Here is an 18,985-nt window from a genome sequence, read left to right on the forward strand (position 1 = left end):
CAAATTCATGGTCCTCCTATTTTTCACACCGTTTCATGCTCCTCATATTTTTGACACCTTTTGAAGCTCCTCATATATTTCACACCTTTTCAGGCTCTTCATGTTCTTTAACACCGATTCATGCTCCTCCTACTTTTCAGACCGTTTCCTGCTCCTCATGTTTTTGACACCTTTTGAAGCTCTTCATTTCTTTCACACCTTTTCTGCCTCTTCCTGTTTTTCAACACCGTTTCATGCTCCTCCTATTTTTTAGAGCGTTTCATGCTCGTCGTATTTTTGACAGCTTTTGAAGCTCTTCATATATTTCACACCTTTTCAGGCTCTTCATGTTTTTCAACACCGCTTCATGCTCCTCCTATTTTTCAGACCGTTTCATGCTCCTCATATTGTTGACACCTTTTGAAGCTCTTCATATATTTCACACGTTTTCAGCCTCTTCATGTTTCTCAACACCGCTTCATGCTCCTCCTATTTTTAAGACCGTTTCCTGCTCCTCATATTTTTCACACCTTTTGAAGCTTTTCATATTTTTCACAGCTTTTCAGGCTCTTCATGTTTTTCAACAGCGCTTCATGCTACTCCTATTTTTCAGACCGTTTCATGCTCCTCATATTTTTGACACCTTTTGAAGCTCTTCATATATTTCAAACCTTCAGGCTCTTCATGATTTTTAACACCGCTTCATGGTCCTCCTATTTTTCAGACCGTGTCATGCTCCTCATATTTTTGATAATTTTGAAGCTCTTCATATTTTTCACACCTTTTCAGGCTCTTCATGTTTTTCAACAACGCTTCATGCTCCTCCTATTTTTCAGACCGCTTAATGCTCCTCATATTTTTGACACCTTTTGAAGCTCTTCATATATTTCACACCTTTTCATGCTCTTCCTGAATTTCAACACAGCTTAATGCTCCTCCTATTTTCAGACCGTTTCATGCTCCGCATATTTTTGCCACCTTTTCAAGCTGTTCATCTTTTTCAAACCTTTTCAGGCTCTTCATGTTTTTGAACACGGTCTCTTGCTCCTCCTATTTTTCAGACCGTTTCATGCTCCTCATATTTTTGACACCCTTTGAATCTCTTCATATTTTTCACACCTTTTCAGGCTCTTCATGTTTTTGAACATAGTTTCATGCTCCACATATTTTTCACACCTTTTCATGCTCTTCATATTTTTCACACCTTTTCAGGCTCTTCATGTTTTTGAACACCATTTCATGCTCTTCCTATTTTTCAGACCGTTTAATGCTCCTTATATTTTTGACACCTTTAGAAGCTCTTCATATTTTTCACACCTTTTCAGGCTCTTCATGTTTTTGAACACCGTTTCATGTTGCTCATATTTTTGACACCTTTTGAAGCTCATCATATTTTTCACAGGTTTTCATGCTCTTCATCTTTTTCAAAACCGTTTCATTCTCATACTATTTTTCAGACAGTTTCAGGCTCCTATATATTTGACACCTTTTGAAACTCTTCATATTTTTCACACGTTTTCAGGCTCTTCATGGTTTTCAACACCGCTGCATGCTCCTCCTATTTTTCAGACCGTTTCATGCTCTTAATATTTTTGACATCTTTTGAAGCTCTTCATATATTTCACAGCTTTTCAGGCTCTTCATGTTTTTCAACACTGATTCATGCTCCTCCTATTTTTCAGACCGTTTCATGCTTCTCTTATTTTTGACACCTTTGGAAGCGCTTCATATTTTTCACACCTTTTCAGGGTCTTCTTGTTTTGCATCACCACTTCATGCTCCTCTTATTTTTCAGACCGTTTCATGCTCCTCATATTTTTGACACCTTTTGAAGCTCTTCAGATTTTTCACACCTTTTCAGGCTCTTTATGTTTTTCAATGCCGTATCATGCTCCTCCTATTTTTCAGACCGTTTCATGCTCCTCATATCTTTGACACCTTTTGAAGCTCTTCATATTTTTCACACCATTTCAGGCTCTTCAAGTTTTTGAAAACGGCTTCATGCTCCTCCTAATTTTCAGACCGTTTCTTGCTCCTCATATTTCTGACACCTTTTGAAGCTGTTCATATTTTTCACCTCTTTTCAGGCTCTTCATGTTTTTTAGCACAGTTTCATGCTCCGCATATTTTTCACACCTTTTCATGCTCTTCATATTTTTCACACCTTTTCAGGCTCTTCATGTTTCTCAACACCGTTTCATGCTTCTCCTATTTTTCAGACCGTTTCATGCTGCTCATATTTTTGAAACCTTTTGAAGCTCTTCATATTTTTCACACCTTTTCAGGCTCTTCATGTTTTTGAACATAGTTTCATGCTCCACATATTTTTCACACCTTTTCATGCTCTTCATATTTTTCACACCTTTTCAGGCTCTTCATGTTTTTGAACACCTTTCATGCTCTTCCTATTTTTCAGACCGTTTCATGCTCCTCATATTTTTGACACCTTTTGAAGCTCTTCATATTTTTCACACCTTTTCAGGCTCTTCACGTTTTTGAACACCACTTCATGCTCCTCCTATATTTCAGACCGTTTAATGCTCCTCATATTTTTGACACCTTTTGAAGCTCTTCATATTTTTTACACCTTTTCAGGCTCTTCATGTTTTTGAACACCGTTTCATGTTCCTCATATTTTTGACACCTTCTGAAGCTCATCATATTTTTCACAGGTTTTCATGCTCTTCATCTTTTTCAAAACCGGTTCATTCTCATACTATTTTTCAGACAGTTTCATGCTCCTATATATTTGACACCTTTTGAAACTCTTCATATTTTTCACACGTTTTCAGGCTCTTCATGGTTTTCAACACCGCTGCATGCTCCTCCTATTTTTCAGACCGTTTCATGCTCTTAATATTTTTGACATCTTTTGAAGCTCTTCATATATTTCACAGCTTTTCAGGCTCTTCATGTTTTTCAACACTGATTCAAGCTCCTCCTATTTTTCAGACCGTTTCATGCTTCTCTTATTTTTGACACCTTTTGAAGCGCTTCATATTTTTCACACCTTTTCAGGGTCTTCTTGTTTTGCATCACCACTTCATGGTCCTCTTATTTTTTAGACCGTTTCATGCTCCTCATATTTTTGACACCTGTTGAAGCTGTTCATATTTTTCACACCTTACCTGGTTCTTCAAGTTTTTGAACACTGTTTCTTGCTCCTCCTGTTTTTCAGACCGTTTCATGCTGCTCATATTTTGACACCTTTTGAAGCTCTTCATATTTTTCATACCTTTTCAGGCTCTTCATATTTTTCAACACAAATTCATGGTCCTCCTATTTTTCACACCGTTTCATGCTCCTCATATTTTTGACACCTTTTGAAGCTCTTCATATATTTCACACCTTTTCAGGCTCTTCATGTTCTTTAACACCGATTCATGCTCCTCCTACTTTTCAGACCGTTTCCTGCTCCTCATGTTTTTGACACCTTTTGAAGCTCTTCATATTTTTCACACCTTTCCTGGTTCTTCAAGTTTTTGAACACTGTTTCTTGCTCCTCCTGTTTTTCAGACCGTTTCATGCTGCTCATATTTTGACACCTTTTGAAGCTCTTCATATATTTCACACCTTTTCAGGCTCTTCATGTTCTTTAACACCGATTCATGCTCCTCCTACTTTTCAGACCGTTTCATGCTCCTCATATTATTGACACCTTTTGAAGCTCTTCATGTCTTTCACACCTTTTCTGCCTCTTCTTGTTTTTCAACACCGTTTCATGCTCCTCCTATTTTTTAGAGCGTTTCATGCTCGTCGTATTTTTGACAGCTTTTGAAGCTCTTCATATATTTCAGACCTTTTCAGGCTCTTCATGTTTTTCAACACCGCTTCATGCTCCTCCTATTTTTCAGACCGTTTCATGCTCCTCATATTGTTGACACCTTTTGAAGCTCTTCATATATTTCACACGTTTTCAGCCTCTTCATGTTTCTCAGCACCGCTTCATGCTCCTCCTATTTTTAAGACCGTTTCCTGCTCCTCATATCTTTCACACCTTTTGAAGCTTTTCATATTTTTCACAGCTTTTCAGGCTCTTCATGTTTTTCAACAGCGCTTCATGCTACTCCTATTTTTCAGACCGTTTCATGCTCCTCATATTTTTGACACCTTTTGAAGCTCTTCATATATTTCACACCTTCAGGCTCTTCATGATTTTTAACACCGCTTCATGGTCCTCCTATTTTTCAGACCGTGTCATGCTCCTCATATTTTTGATAATTTTGAAGCTCTTCATATTTTTCACACCTTTTCAGGCTCTTCATGTTTTTCAACAACGCTTCATGCTCCTCCTATTTTTCAGACCGCTTAATGCTCCTCATATTTTTGACACCTTTTGAAGCTCTTCATATATTTCACACCTTTTCATGCTCTTCCTGAATTTCAACACAGCTTAATGCTCCTCCTATTTTCAGACCGTTTCATGCTCCGCATATTTTTGCCACCTTTTCAAGCTGTTCATCTTTTTCAAACCTTTTCAGGCTCTTCATGTTTTTGAACACGGTCTCTTGCTCCTCCTATTTTTCAGACCGTTTCATGCTCCTCATATTTTTGACACTCTTTGAATCTCTTCATATTTTTCACACCTTTTCAGGCTCTTCATGTTTTTGAACATAGTTTCATGCTCCACATATTTTTCACACCTTTTCATGCTCTTCATATTTTTCACACCTTTTCAGGCTCTTCATGTTTTTGAACACCATTTCATGCTCTTCCTATTTTTCAGACCGTTTCATGCTCCTCATATTTTTGACACCTTTTGAAGCTCTTCATATTTTTCACAACTTTTCAGGCTCTTCACGTTTTTGAACACCACTTCATGCTCCTCCTATATTTCAGACCGTTTAATGCTCCTCATATTTTTGACACCTTTTGAAGCTCTTCATATTTTTTACACCTTTTCAGGCTCTTCATGTTTTTGAACACCGTTTCATGTTCCTCATATTTTTGACACCTTCTGAAGCTCATCATATTTTTCACAGGTTTTCATGCTCTTCATCTTTTTCAAAACCGGTTCATTCTCATACTATTTTTCAGACAGTTTCATGCTCCTATATATTTGACACCTTTTGAAACTCTTCATATTTTTCACACGTTTTCAGGCTCTTCATGGTTTTCAACACCGCTGCATGCTCCTCCTATTTTTCAGACCGTTTCATGCTCTTAATATTTTTGACATCTTTTGAAGCTCTTCATATATTTCACAGCTTTTCAGGCTCTTCATGTTTTTCAACACTGATTCAAGCTCCTCCTATTTTTCAGACCGTTTCATGCTTCTCTTATTTTTGACACCTTTTGAAGCGCTTCATATTTTTCACTCCTTTTCAGGGTCTTCTTGTTTTGCATCACCACTTCATGGTCCTCTTATTTTTTAGACCGTTTCATGCTCCTCATATTTTTGACACCTGTTGAAGCTGTTCATATTTTTCACACCTTACCTGGTTCTTCAAGTTTTTGAACACTGTTTCTTGCTCCTCCTGTTTTTCAGACCGTTTCATGCTGCTCATATTTTGACACCTTTTGAAGCTCTTCATATTTTTCATACCTTTTCAGGCTCTTCATATTTTTCAACACAAATTCATGGTCCTCCTATTTTTCACACCGTTTCATGCTCCTCATATTTTTGACACCTTTTGAAGCTCTTCATATATTTCACACCTTTTCAGGCTCTTCATGTTCTTTAACACCGATTCATGCTCCTCCTACTTTTCAGACCGTTTCCTGCTCCTCATGTTTTTGACACCTTTTGAAGCTCTTCATATTTTTCACACCTTTCCTGGTTCTTCAAGTTTTTGAACACTGTTTCTTGCTCCTCCTGTTTTTCAGACCGTTTCATGCTGCTCATATTTTGACACCTTTTGAAGCTCTTCATATATTTCACACCTTTTCAGGCTCTTCATGTTCTTTAACACCGATTCATGCTCCTCCTACTTTTCAGACCGTTTCATGCTCCTCATATTATTGACACCTTTTGAAGCTCTTCATGTCTTTCACACCTTTTCTGCCTCTTCCTGTTTTTCAACACCGTTTCATGCTCCTCCTATTTTTTAGAGCGTTTCATGCTCGTCGTATTTTTGACAGCTTTTGAAGCTCTTCATATATTTCAGACCTTTTCAGGCTCTTCATGTTTTTCAACACCGCTTCATGCTCCTCCTATTTTTCAGACCGTTTCATGCTCCTCATATTGTTGACACCTTTTGAAGCTCTTCATATATTTCACACGTTTTCAGCCTCTTCATGTTTCTCAGCACCGCTTCATGCTCCTCCTATTTTTAAGACCGTTTCCTGCTCCTCATATCTTTCACACCTTTTGAAGCTTTTCATATTTTTCACAGCTTTTCAGGCTCTTCATGTTTTTCAACAGCGCTTCATGCTACTCCTATTTTTCAGACCGTTTCATGCTCCTCATATTTTTGACACCTTTTGAAGCTCTTCATATATTTCACACCTTCAGGCTCTTCATGATTTTTAACACCGCTTCATGGTCCTCCTATTTTTCAGACCGTGTCATGCTCCTCATATTTTTGATAATTTTGAAGCTCTTCATATTTTTCACACCTTTTCAGGCTCTTCATGTTTTTCAACAACGCTTCATGCTCCTCCTATTTTTCAGACCGCTTAATGCTCCTCATATTTTTGACACCTTTTGAAGCTCTTCATATATTTCACACCTTTTCATGCTCTTCCTGAATTTCAACACAGCTTAATGCTCCTCCTATTTTCAGACCGTTTCATGCTCCGCATATTTTTGCCACCTTTTCAAGCTGTTCATCTTTTTCAAACCTTTTCAGGCTCTTCATGTTTTTGAACACGGTCTCTTGCTCCTCCTATTTTTCAGACCGTTTCATGCTCCTCATATTTTTGACACTCTTTGAATCTCTTCATATTTTTCACACCTTTTCAGGCTCTTCATGTTTTTGAACATAGTTTCATGCTCCACATATTTTTCACACCTTTTCATGCTCTTCATATTTTTCACACCTTTTCAGGCTCTTCATGTTTTTGAACACCATTTCATGCTCTTCCTATTTTTCAGACCGTTTCATGCTCCTCATATTTTTGACACCTTTAGAAGCTCTTCATATTTTTCACACCTTTTCAGGCTCTTCATGTTTTTGAACACCGTTTCATGTTCCTCATATTTTTGACACCTTTTGAAGCTCATCATATTTTTCACAGGTTTTCATGCTCTTCATCTTTTTCAAAACCGTTTCATTCTCATACTATTTTTCAGACAGTTTCATGCTCCTATATATTTGACACCTTTTGAAACTCTTCATATTTTTCACACGTTTTCAGGCTCTTCATGGTTTTCAACACCGCTGCATGCTCCTCCTATTTTTCAGACCGTTTCATGCTCTTAATATTTTTGACATCTTTTGAAGCTCTTCATATATTTCACACCTTTTCAGGCTCTTCATGTTTTTCAACACTGATTCATGCTCCTCCTATTTTTCAGACCGTTTCATGCTTCTCTTATTTTTGACACCTTTGGAAGCGCTTCATATTTTTCACACCTTTTCAGGCTCTTTATGTTTTTCAACGCCATATCATGCTCCTCCTATTTTTCAGACCGTTTCATGCTCCTCATATCTTTGACACCTTTTGAAGCTCTTCATATTTTTCACACCATTTCAGGCTCTTCAAGTTTTTGAAAACGGCTTCATGCTCCTCCTAATTTTCAGACCGTTTCTTGCTCCTCATATTTCTGACACCTTTTGAAGCTGTTCATATTTTTCACCTCTTTTCAGGCTCTTCATGTTTTTTAGCACAGTTTCATGCTCCGCATATTTTTCACATCTTTTCATGCTCTTCATATTTTTCACACCTTTTCAGGCTCTTCATGTTTCTCAACACCGTTTCATGCTTCTCCTATTTTTCAGACCGTTTCATGCTGCTCATATTTTTGACACCTTTTGAAGCTCTTCATATTTTTCACACCTTTTCAGGCTCTTCATGTTTTTGAACATAGTTTCATGCTCCACATATTTTTCACACCTTTTCATGCTCTTCATATTTTTCACACCTTTTCAGGCTCTTCATGTTTCTCAACACCGTTTCATGCTTCTCCTATTTTTCAGATTGTTTCATGCTCTTCATATTTTTGACACCCTTCCAGGCTCTTCATGTTCTTCATCACCGTTTCATGCTCCTCCTATTTTTCAAACTGTTTCAGGCTCCTCATATTTTTCACACCTTTTGAAGCTCTTCATATTTTTCACACCTTTTCAGAATCTTCATGTTTTTCAACACCGCTTCATGCTCCTCCTATATTTCAGACCGTTTCATGCTCCTCATATATTTGACACCTTTTGAAGCTCTTCATATTTTTCACAGCTTAACAGGCTCTTCATGTTTTTGAACACCAATTCATGCTACTCCTATTTTTCAGACCGTTTCATGCTCCTCATATTTTTGACACCTTTTGAAGCTCTTCATATTTTCCACACCTTTTCAGGCTCTTTAGATTTTTGAACACCGCTTCATGCTCCTCCAATTTTTAAGAAGGATTCATGCTCCTCATATTTTTGACACGTTTAGGAGCTCTTCATATTTTTCACCCCTTTTCGGGCTCTTCATGTTTTTCAACACCGCTTTATTCTCCTCCTATTTTTCACACCGTTTCATGCTCCTCATATTTTTGACACCTTTTGAAGCTCTTCATATTTTTCACACTTTTTCAGGATCTTCATGTTTTTCAACACCGTTTCATGCTCCTCCTATTTTTCAGACCATTTCATGCTCCTCATATTTTGACAATCTTGATGCTCTTCATATTTTTCACACCTTTTCAGGCTCTTCATGTTTTTCTACACAGCTTCGTGCTCCTCCTATTTTTGATATCTTTTGAAGCTCTTCATATATTTCACACCTTTTCAGGGTTTTCATGATTTTGAACACCGTTTCATGCTCCTCATATTTTTCAGACCGTTTCATGCTCCTCATATTTTTGACACCTTTTGAAGCTCTTCATATTTTTCACAACTTTTCAGGCTCTTCATATTTTTGAACACCGTTTCTTGCTCCTCCTATTTTTCAGACCGTCTCATGCTCCTCATATTTTTGACACCTTTTGAAACTCTTCATATTTTTCACAATTTGTCATGTTCCTCCTGTTTTTGAACACCGTTTCATGCTCCTCCTATTTTTCAGACCGTTTCCTTCTCCTCATATTTAGACACCTTTTGAAGCTCTTCATATTTTTCACACCTTTTCATGCTCTTCATATTTTTCAACAAGGTTTCAAGCTCCTCCTATTTTTCATACCGTTTAATGCTCCCCATAATTTTGACACCTTTTGAAGTGCTTCATAATTATCACACCATTTCAGGCTCTTCATGTTTTTCAAATCCGCTTCTCCTCCTCCTATTTTTCAGACTGTTTCATTCTCCTCATATTTTTGACAACTTTTGAAGCTCTTCATATTTTTCACCCCTTTTCGGGCTCTTCATGTTTTTCAACACCGCTTTATTCTCCTCCTATTTTTCACACCGTTTCATGCTCCTCATATTTTTGACACCTTTTGAAGCTCTTCATTTTTTTCACACTTTTTCAGGATCTTCATGTTTTTCAACACCGTTTCATGCTCCTCCTATTTTTCAGACCATTTCATGCTCCTCATATTTTGACAATCTTGATGCTCTTCATATTTTTCACACCTTTTCAGGCTCTTCATGTTTTTGAACACCGATTCATGCTCCTCATATTTTTCAGACCGTTTCATGCTCCTCATATTATTGACACCTTCTGAATCTCTTCATATTTTTCCCACCTTTTCAGGCTCCTCATGTTTTTGAACACCACCTCATGCTCCTCCTATATTTCAGACCGTTTCATGCTCCTCATATATTTGACACCTTTTGAAGCTCTTCATATTTTTCACAGCTTAACAGGCTCTTCATGTTTTTGAACACCAATTCATGCTACTCCTATTTTTCAGACCGTTTCATGCTCCTCATATTTTTGACACCTTTTGAAGCTCTTCATATTTTTCACACCTTTTCAGGCTCTTTAGATTTTTGAACACCGCTTCATGCTCCTCCAATTTTTAAGAAGGTTTCATGCTCCTCATATTTTTGACACGTTTAGGAGCTCTTCATATTTTTCACACCTTTTCAGGCTCTTCATGTTTTTGAACACCACCTCATGCTCCTCCCATTTTTCAGACCGTTTCATGCTCCTCATATATTTGACACCTTATGAAGCTCTTCATATTTTTCACACCTTTTCACGCTCTTCATGTTTTTCTACACCGCTTCGTGCTCCTCCTATTTTTGATATCTTTTGAAGCTCTTCATATATTTCACACCTTTTCAGGGTTTGCATGATTTTGAACACCGTTTCATGCTCCTCATATTTTTCAGACCGTTTCATGCTCCTCATCTTTTTGACACGTTTTGAAACTCTTCATATTTATCACAGCTTTTCAGGCTCTTCATGTTTTTCAACACCATTTCATGCTCCTCCTTTTTTTCAGACCGTTTCATGCTCCTCATATATTTGACACCTTTTGTTTTTCTACACCGCTTCATGCTCCCCCTATATTTCAGACCATTCATGCCTCTCATATTTTTGAAACCTTTTGAAGCTCTTCATATTTTTCACACCTTTTCAGGCTCTTCATGTTTTTCAACACCATTTCATGCTCCTCCTTTTTTTCAGACCGTTTTATGCTCCTCATATATTTGACACCTTTTGAAGCTCTTCATAATTTCCACACCTTTTCAGGCTCTTCATGTTTTTGAACACCGTTTCATGCTCCCCTTATTTTTTTTTTATTGTTATTTTTTTTAATTTTTTTTTTATTTTTTTTATTTTTTTTCCAGTGGGTTTTGTCATACTTTGATATGAATCAGCCATGGATTTACATGTATTCCCAGTCCCGATTCCCCCTCCCACCTCCCTCTCCACCCGATTCCTCTGGGTCTTCCCAGTGCACCAAGCCGGAGCACTTGTCTCGTGCATCCTACCTGGGCTGGTAATCTGTTTCACCATAGATAGCATACATGCTGTTCTTTTGAAATATCCCACCCTCACATTCTCCCACAAAGTTTAAAAGTCTGTTCTGTATTTCTGTGTCTCTTTTTCTGTTCTGCATATAGGGTTATCGTTGTCACCTTTCTAAATTCCATATACATGTGTCAGTATGCTGTAATGTTCTTTATCTTTCTGGCTTCCTTCACTCTGTATAATGGGCTCCAGCTTCATCCATCTCATTAGGACTGATTCAAATGAATTCTTTTTAATGGCTGAGTAATATTCCATGGTGTATATGTACCACAGCTTTCTTATCCATTCATCTGCTGACGGGCATCTAGGTTGCTTCCATGTCCTGGCCATTATAAACAGTGCTGCGATGAACATTGGGGTGCACGTGTCTCTTTCAGACGAACCTATGGACACCTTATCTTTGACAAAGGAGGCAAGGATATACAATGGAAAAAAGACAACCTCTTTAACAAGTGGTGCTGGGAAAACTGGTCAACCACTTGTAAAAGAATGAAAATAGGACACTTTCTAACACCATACACAAAAATAAACTCAAAATGGATTAAAGATCTAAATGTAAGACCAGAAACTAAAACTCCTAGAGGAGAAGATAGGCAAAACACTCTCCGACATAAATCAAAGCAAGATCCTCTATGACCCACCTCCCAGAATATTGGAAATAAAAGCAAAACTAAACAAATGGGACCTAATGAAACTTAAAAGCTTTTGCACTACAAAGGAAACTATAAGTAAGGTGAAAAGACAGCCCTCAGATTGGGAGAAAATAATAGCAAATGAAGAAACAGACAAAGGATTAATCTCAAAAATATACAAGCAAATCCTGCAGCTCAATTCCAGAAAAATAAATGACCCAATAAAAAATGAGCCAAAGAACTAAACAGACATTTCTCCAAAGAAGACATACAGATGGATAACAAACACATGAAAAGATGCTCAGCATCACTCATTATTAGAGAAATACAAATCAAAACCACAATGAGGTACCATTACATGCCAGTCAGGATGGCTGCTATCCAAAAGTCTACAAGCAATAAATGCTGGAGAGGGAGTGGAGAAAAGGGAACCCTCTTATACTGTTGGTGGGAATGCACACTAGTACAGCCGCTATGGAAAACGGTGTAGAGATTTCTTAAAAAACTGGAAATAGAACTGCCATATGACCCAGCAATTCCACTTCTGGGCATACACACTGAGGAAACCAGATCCTCTTATTTTTCAGACCGTTTCAAACTCCTCATATTTTTTACACCTTTTGAAGCTCTTCATATATTTCACAACTTTTCAGGCTCTTCATGTTTTTCAACACTGCTTCATGCTCCTCCTATTTTTCAGACCGTTTCATGGTCCTCATATTTTTGACACCTTTTGAAGCTCTTCATATTTTTCACACCTTTCCGTGCTCTTCATGTTTTTCACACGCTTTCATGCTCCTCCGATTATTCAGATCGTTTCATGCTCCTCATATTTTTGACACATTTTGAAGCTCTTCATATTTTCGACACCTTTCAGGTTCTTCATGTTTTTCAACACCGTTTCATGCTCCTCCTATTTTTCAAACCGTTTCATGCTCCTCATATTTTTGACACATTTTGAAGCTCTTCATATTTTCGACACCTTTCAGGTTCTTCATGTTTTTCAACACCGTTTCATGCTCCTCCTATTTGTCAAACCGTTTCATGTTCCTCCTATTTTTCAGACCGTTTCATGCTCCTCATATTTTTGACACCTTTTGAAGCTCTTCATGTTTTTCACACCCTTTCATGGTCTTCATATTTTTCAACACGGTTTCATGCTCCTCGTATTTTTCAGACAGTTTCATGCTCCTCATATTTTTGACACCTTTTGAAGCTCTTCATATTTTTCACACCTTTCCATGCTCCTCATGTTTTTCAACACCGTTTCATGCTCCTCCTCTCTTTCAGACTGTTTCAGGCTCCTCATATGTTTCACACCTTTTTCAGGCTCTTCATGTATTTCAACACCACTTCATGCTCCTCCTATTTTTCAGATCGTTTCATGCTCCTCATATTTTTGACACCTTTTGAAGCTCTTCATATTTTTCACACCTTTCCAGGCTCTTCATATTTTTGAACACCGATTAATGCTCCTCCTGTTTTTCAGACCGTTTCTTGCTCCTCATATTTTTGACACTTTTGAAGCTCTTCATATTTTTCACACCTTTTCAGGCTCTTCATATTTTTCTACACCACTTCATGCTCCTCCTTTATTTGAGACCGTTTCATGCTCCTCATATTTTTGACACCTTTTGAAGCTCTCCATAGATTTCACACCTTTTCAGGCTCTTCATGTGTTTCTACACCGCTTCATGCTCCTCCTATTTTTCAGAACATTTCATGCTCCTCATATTTTTGTCACCCTTTGAAGCTCTTCATATTTTTCACACCTTTTCTGGCTTTTCATGTTTTTCAACACCGCTTCATGCTCCTACTATTTTTCAGACCTTTTCATGCTCCTCATATGTTTCACACCTTTTTAAGCTCTTCATGTTTTAACACCTTTTCACGCTCCTCCTATATTTCAGACCGTTTCAAGCTCCTCATATTTTTGACACCTTTTGAAGCTCTTCATATTTTTCACATTTTTTCAGGGTCTTCATGTTTTTCTACACCACTTCATGCTCCTCCTATTTTTCAGACCGTTTCATTCTCCTCATATGTTTCACAACTTTTTCAGGCTCTTCATGTTTCTCAAAACCACTTCATGCTCCTCCTATTTTTCAGACCGTTTCATGCTCCTCATATTTTTGACACCTTTTGAAGTTCTTCATATTTTTCACACCTTTTCAGGCTTTTCATGTTTTTCAACACTGCTTCATTCTCCTCCTTTATTTCAGACCGTTTCATGCTCCTCATCTTTTTGACACCTTTTGAAGCTCTTTATATTTTTCACACCTTTTCAGGCTTTTCATGTTTTTCTACACCGCTTCATTCTCTTCCTATTTTTCAGACATTTTCATGCTCCCCATATTTTTGACATCCTTTGAAGCTCTTCATACTTTTCACACTTTTTGAGGCTCTTCATGTTTTTGAAAACAGTTTCTTGCTCCTCATATTTTTCAGACCGTTTCATGGTCCTCATATATTTGACACCTTTTGAAGCTCCTCATATTTTTCGCACCTTTTCAGGCTCTTCATTTTTTTGAACACAACTTCATGCTTCTCCAATTTTTCAGACCGTTTCATGCTCCTCATATATTTGACACCTTTTGAAGCTCTTCATATTTTTCACATCGTTTCAGGCTCTTCATATTTTTCAACCCGGTTAAGCTCCTCCTATTTTTCAGACCGTTTCTTGCTCCTCATATTTTTGACACCTTTGAGGCTCTTCATATATTTCACACCTTTTCAGGCTCTTCATGTTTTTGAACACTGCTTCATGCTCCTCCTATTTTTCAGACCGTTTCATGCTCCTCATATTTTTGACACCTTGTGAAGCTCTTCATATTTTCACACCTTTTGAAGCTCATCGTATATTTCACACCTTTTCAGTCTCTTCATGTTTTTCAACACCACTTCATGCTCCTCCTAATTTTCAGACCGTTTCATGCCCATCTCATTTTTGACACCTTTAGAAGCTTTTCATATTTTTCACACCTTTTGAAACTCTTCATATTTTTCACACGTTTTCATGCTGTTCATATTTTTCAACACCGCTTCATGCTCCTCTTATTTTTCAGACCGTTTCATGCTCCTCATATTTTTGATACATTTTGAAGCTCTTCATATTTTTCACACCTTTTCAGGCTCTTCATGTTTTTCAACACGGCTTCATGCTCCTCCTGTTTTTCAAACCGTTTCATGCTCCTCATATTTTTGGTACGTTTTGAAGCCCTTCATATTTTTCACACCTTTTCAGGCTCTTCATGTTTTGAACATCGTTTCTTGCACCTCCAATTTTTCAGAACGTTTCATGCTGCTCATATATTTGACACCTTTTGAAGCTCTTCATCATTTCACAACTTTTCAGGTTCTTCATGTTTTCAACACCACTTCATGCTCCTGCTATATTTCTGACCGTGTCATGCTCCTCATATTTTTGACACCTTTTGAAGATCTTCATATTTTTCACACCTTTTCAGGCTCTTCAGGTTTTTCTACACCGCTTCATGCTCCTCCTATTTTTGACACCTTTTGGAGCTCTTCATATATTTCACACATTTTCAGGCTTTTCATGTTTTTGAACACCGTTTCATACTCCTCATATTTTTGACAGCTTTTGAAGTTCTTCATATTTTTCACACCTTTTCCGGCTCTTCACGATTTGAAAAGCGTTTCATGCTCCTCCTATTTTTCAGACCGTTTCATGCTCCTTATATTTTTGAAACCTTTTGAAGTGCTTCATATTTTTGACATCTTTTAAGGCTCTTCATGTTTTTCAAATCCGCTTCATGCTGCTGCTATTTTTCGGACTGTTTCATGCTCCTCATATTTTTGACACCTTTTGAAGCTCTTCATATTTTTTCACACCTTTTCAGGTTCTTCATGTTTTTCAACACCGCTTCATGTTCCCCCTATTTTTCAGACCGTTTCATGCTCCTCACATTTTTGACACCTTTTGAAGCTCTTCATATATTTCACAACTTTTCAGGCTTTTCATGTTTTTGAACACTGTTTCATGCTCCTCATATGTTTGACACCTTTTGAAGCTCTTCATATTTTTCACACCTTTTCAGGCACTTCATATTTTTGAAGACCATTTCGTGCTCCTTCTATTTTTTAAACCCTTTCATGCTCCTCATATTTTTGACACCTTTTGAAGCTCTTCATATTTTTCACACCTTTTCAGGCTCTTTCTGTTTTTCAATACCACTTCATGCTCCTCCTATTTTTCAGACCGTTTCATGCTCCTCATATTTTTGACACATTTTGAAGCTCTTCATATTTTTCACACCTTTTCAGGCTCTTCATGTTTTTGAAGTCCGTTTCATGCTCCACCTATTTTTTAAACCGTTTCATGCTCCACATATTTTTGACACCTTTTGAAGCTCTTCATATTTTTCACACCTTTTCAGGCTCTTTCTGTTTTTCAATACCAAATCATGCTCCTCCTATTTTTCAGACCGTTTCATGTTCCTCATATTTTTGACACCTTTTGAAGCTCTTATTATATTGCACACCTTTTCATGCTCTTCACGTCTTTGAACACCATTTGATGCTCCTCCTGTTTTTCAGACCGTTTAATGCTCCCCATAATTTTGACACCTTTTGAAGCGCTTCATAATTGTCACTCCTTTTCAGACTCTTCATGTTTTTCAAATCCGCATCATCCTCCTCCTATATTTCTGACCGTGTCATGCTCCTCATAATTTTGACACCTTTTGAAGATCTTGATATTTTTCACACCGTTTCTTGCTCCTCATATTTTTCAGACCGTTTCATGCTCCTCCAATTTTTAACATATTTTGAAGCTCTTCATATATTTCACAACTTTTCAGGGTTTTCATGTTTTTGAACACCGTTTCATGCTACTCATATTTTTCAGACCTTTTAATGCTCCTCGTATTTCTGACACCTTGTGAAGCTCTTCATATTTTTCAAAGCTTTTCATGCTGTTCATGTTTTTCAAAACCCTTTCCTGGTCCTCCTATTTTTGAGACCATTTCATGCTCCTCGTATTTCTGACACCTTATGAAGCTCTTCATATTTTTCACATCTTTTCAGGCTCTTCATGTTTTTGAACTCCTTTTCAGGCTCCTCCTCTTGTTCATACCATTTCATGCTCCTCATATTTTTGACACATTTTGAAGCTCTTCATATTTTTCACACCTTTTCAGGCGCTTCCTGTTTTTCAACACCACTTCATGCTCCTCCTATTTTTCAGACCGTTTCATGCTCATCTAATTTTTGACACCTTTTGAAGCTCTTCATATATTTCACACCTTTTGAAGCTCTTCATATTTTTCACATTTTTGAAGCTCTTCAAATTTTTCACATCTTTTCAGGCTCTTCATGTTTTTGAACACCGCTTCATGCTCCTCCAGTTTTTCAGACCGTTTCATGCTCCTCATATTTTTGACACCTTTTGAAGCTTTTCATATTTTTTACAACATTTCAGGCTTTTCATGTTTTTGAACACCTCTTCATGCTCCTCGTATTTTTCACACCTTTTGAAGCTCTTCATATTTTTCACACCTTTTCAGGCTCTTCATGTTTTTCAACACCGCTTCATGCTACTCCTATTTTTGAGACCGATTAATTCTCCTCATATATTTCACACCTTTTGAAGCTCTTCATATTTTTCACACGATTTCAGGCTCTTCATGTTTTTCAACAACACTTCATGCTCCACCATTTTTCAGACTGCTTCATGCTCATCTCATTTTTGACACTTTTTGAAGCTGTTCATATTTTTCACACCTTTTGAAACCCTTCATATTTTTCACACGTTTTCAGGCTCTTCATGTTTTTCAACACCGCTTCATGCTCCTCCTATTTTTCAGAACGTTTCATGCTCCTCATATTTTTGACACGTTTTGAAGCTCTTCATACTTTTCACACCTTTCAGGCTCTTCACGTTGTTGAACACGGTTTCATGCTCCTTTTTTCAGACCGTTTCATGCACCTCATGTATTTGAGACGTGTTGAAGCTCTTCATATTTTTTGTACTTTTTGAGGCTCTTCATGTTTTTGAACACCGTTTCATGCTCCTCCTATTTTTCAGACCGTTTCATGCTCCTGATATTTTTGACACCTTTTGAAGCTCTTCATATTTTTTACACCTTTTCAGGCTCTTCATATTTTTCAACACCGTTTCATGCTCCTCCGATTTTTCAGATCGTTTCATGCTCCTCATGTATGTCACACCTTTTGAAGCTCTTCATATTTTTCACAACTTTTCTGGCTCTTTATGTTTTTGAACACCATTTCATGCTCCTCCTATTTTTAAGACCGTTTCGTGCTCCTCACATATTTGACACCTTTTGAAACTCTTCATATTCTTCACACCTTTTCAGGCTCTTCATGATTTTGAACACTGCTTCATTCTCCTCCTATTTTTCAGAACGTTTCATGCTCCTCCTATTTTTCAGACTGTTTCATGCTCCTCATATTTTTGACACCTTTTGAAGCCTTTCATATTTTTCACACCTTTTCAGGCTCTTCTTGTTTTTCCACACCACTTCATGCTCCTCTTATTTTTCAGACCGTTTCATGCTCCTCATATTTTTGACACCTTTTGAAGCTCTTCATATTTTTCACAACTTTTCAGGCTCTTCATGTTTTTGAACACCGCTTCATGCTCCTCCTATTTCAGACCGTTTCATGCTCCTCATATTTTTGACACCTTTTGAAGCTCTTCATATTTTTCACACCTTTTCAGGTTCTTCATGTTTTTCAACACCGCTTCATGGTCCTCCTATTTTTCAGACCGTTTCATGCTCCCATATTTTTGACACTTTTGAAGCTCTTCATATTTTTCACAGCTTTTCATGCTCTTTATGTTTTTCAACACCGCTTCATGCTCCTCCTATTTTTCAGACCGTTTCATGCTCCTCATGTATTTCACACGTTTTGTAGCTCTTCATATTTTTCACACCTTTTCAGGCTCTTCATGTTTTTGAACACCATTTCATGTTCCTCCTATTTTTCAGACAGTTTCATGCTCCTCATATTTTTGACACCATTTGAAGCTCTTCATATTTTTCACACCTTTTCTGATTCGTCAGGCTTTTCAACACCGCTTCATGCTCCTCCTATTTTTCAGACCGTTTCATGCTCCTCTTGTATTTCACACCTTTTGAAGCTCTTCATATTTTTCACACCTTGTTAGGCTCTTCATGTTTTTGAACACAGTTTCATGCGCCTCCTATTTTTCAGACCGTTTCATGCTCGTCATATTTTTGACACCTTTTGAAGCTCATCATATTTTTCACACTTTTTGAAGCTCTTCATATATTTCACACTTTTTCAGTCTCTTCATGTTTTCCACACCACTTCATGCTCCTCCTATTTTTCAGACCGTTTCATGCTCCTCATAT

This window comes from Dama dama, chromosome 12 (genome assembly GCF_033118175.1).
Source record: "Dama dama isolate Ldn47 chromosome 12, ASM3311817v1, whole genome shotgun sequence".
Lineage (NCBI taxonomy): Eukaryota > Metazoa > Chordata > Mammalia > Artiodactyla > Cervidae > Dama > Dama dama.